Raw genomic sequence first — 2,574 nt, 5'->3', positions numbered from 1 at the left:
GGATTGATTTAATTTCATTCAGTTCAGCGTAAGAAAATGATACGAAAAGAAACTTGTAAAAGAGGAGCATGATAATTTCGGGGTGTATATTGGTTTTCAAATATCATTTAATTAGCATTTATCTTTTCCAAGCAAAATATTTGTATGAGTCGTACATATTAGTCGTAAGAAAATATAATACTCGAGATAGTTCAAGTTTTATTTTTTAAGCTTAATCCGTACTTTAAAACGTATTACCAGTAATCATTTATTTTTTATTTTATTTAATTTCTGTTTTTGCTGCGGTATTTCTTTTTCGAGTTTAAAGAAGGAAGTAACTAAATTTAGCTACCACATACGAAGACTTTTACAACAGACATTAGGGAGGAGACAATTTTCTCTACTTTTGGCCTGTCATTTACCCAGTCAGGGTTGCCCACCCCTTGGATGATTTTTTTGAAATCTCGCCAAGGGGGGCGATTATTACTTGAATTAAAATCGCTTTTTTATTATTCAAATTCATTAAAATATTTTTAATAAATTAAAATAAAAAAATAACTTACCTTTACTCTGATGAACCAGATCTACCACAAACCTAATTTGGCGAGATTTCAAAAAGGATTCTAAGATTCACCCAGCAATTAGGCAGTGGCTATTAATGTAAATTATCCAAATTAAATCTAGCATACGTTTCGTACTATTTAAAAATATAAAAATATAATAAAGTTATGTGAAAAGTTTAGTGGTGTTAAAATGTAGTTTGAGTTTTATACAATTCATTCTTTACCTTTGCCTAAAAGGAGAAAAAACACATGCTATATGCTAAGCCAAAGTAAAAAAAATCAGATAAAAAGGTTCACCTTGTAGAAAAAAGGCTTACTGTTCGCAAATTTAACAATTTATCTTTTTGTGCATTTTATAGCATCTTCAATCTACTGTATTAGATGTAATAGTAAATGAATGTCTCCTTCATTTGATCATAATTACAACTTAAATATGAGCAAATGGTACGCAATAATTTTTTTTATTTAATGTCATCTTTCATTGATACCTTCTTTTACAGCTCTTGTAAAAGACATAGCAACCGCTATGCAATAATTGAAAGACGAAGAGGCCAGTAAGAGGTGGAAATTGAAGAGGATTCTCCACAAGTAGGAGCATTTTAAAATACTATGATCAATTATTTTTTGTTTAATTAATTTTTAATATATATTCATTACCTACGACGGACAGGGTGATTGTGTTTAATTCATACAGTAAGATGACTGATTCTTGATTTACGGATTGAAATTCATATAAAATGTTCTACGAGTTGCGGTTTAACTGAAAGTGATTAATGAATCACATATCGAATATTACTTTAAAGTGATTTGCAAATTACTCATCAGAATTCATATTAAGGTATTTTATAAATCACACATCATGATTCACATTAAGTGATATTAAGTGATTACCACAAGAGACACCACAGAGAAATACCGCAAGAGACCACCCGGGAGCTTTATCGGCCTATGCCAAACCTTGAAGCAGCTTGTATCCAGGCTAGATGTGGGTCAACACCTTATTGAACTTGTTACTGTAACTCTTCAATAAATTATTCAATTGTTCTGAAATTTTAATCATTTACTATTCTGTACATTGTCTTCCTATCCACGAATTTTCGTTTTAATCGGACAATTCCTTCTTGGTGCGTCGATTTTTTTGTTATAGAGCGTATTTTCGAGGATTTATTTGATTTCTTAATTTTAAAAAGATAAAGTTAAAAAGAACTTTTTTAAATTTCAATTTCATACTTGAGAATGAGTAATAAGTATTTTTTCAAAGTTCAGAGGAAAAGCATATTTCTTTTTATGCATATTTATTACTTATTAAAGCATATTTATTACTTATCAAATTTTTAATAAATGGTAAAAACTTGACTGTAGTTGGTTGTAAGAGATTAAGGGTTTAAGAGTGTGAGATTGTTATTGAACAATAAAGAGCTACAGTAGCTCTTTATTCTGAATTACAGTCCTTGTCCAAATTATTATCCCTAGAAAAATTATGTGACTGAAACCAGTTTGAACTTGTTTCCGTTCGTGTATCCATTGTTCAACATTGTAATGCAATACGTTAAAAATAAATACAAATAGGAAGCATATAAAAAGTCTCCTGAATAAAAACCCATTACATGCATGTTTGAATACAAACGTATTGCATATAAACTCGTGCCGCACATGTAATTTATAAAAAACTACAGTGTGTCTAATAATTTGACCTAGTTATAATAATACTTGTATATTAATATAATACCTTATGTAAAAAATATTCTAATTTATACAATAGATCGTCTAATTTATCCAATCCTCGGATTTATATGATATATCGTCGAATTTAGCCAACAAAAGAAATAACACTTCAGCAGTTATAAGTTTTTTGTCCCCCTAAATAAAATTATTTTGTGCACTCNAAAAAATCAAATAATTTCTGAATTATTCATCTTATTGATCAAATGGATTGATTTAATTTCATTCAGTTCAGCGTAAGAAAATGATAACAAATGAAATAATAATTAATGTAATAATAAATTAAATAGTAATGAATGAAATAATATAA

At 28.5% G+C, this 2,574-nt stretch overlaps 1 long non-coding RNA gene across 1 annotated transcript in view; it reads left to right on the top strand.

Annotated features, from left to right (window-relative positions):
- The window catches only part of LOC107445066 (uncharacterized), a 14,493-nt gene extending 13,362 nt beyond the window's left edge, over positions 1-1,131 (top strand). The window contains exon 7 of the long non-coding RNA XR_011637847.1: positions 1,043-1,131. This is a non-coding gene — a long non-coding RNA (uncharacterized lncRNA). The remainder of the gene's footprint in view (positions 1-1,042) is intronic.
- The last annotated feature ends 1,443 nt before the right edge of the window (positions 1,132-2,574 follow it).

This window comes from Parasteatoda tepidariorum, chromosome 9, assembly GCF_043381705.1.
Source record: "Parasteatoda tepidariorum isolate YZ-2023 chromosome 9, CAS_Ptep_4.0, whole genome shotgun sequence".
Classification (NCBI taxonomy): Eukaryota; Metazoa; Arthropoda; class Arachnida; order Araneae; family Theridiidae; genus Parasteatoda; species Parasteatoda tepidariorum.
The sequence above is the reverse complement of the archived record's forward strand: the minus strand, read 5'-3'. Positions and strand labels throughout refer to the sequence as shown.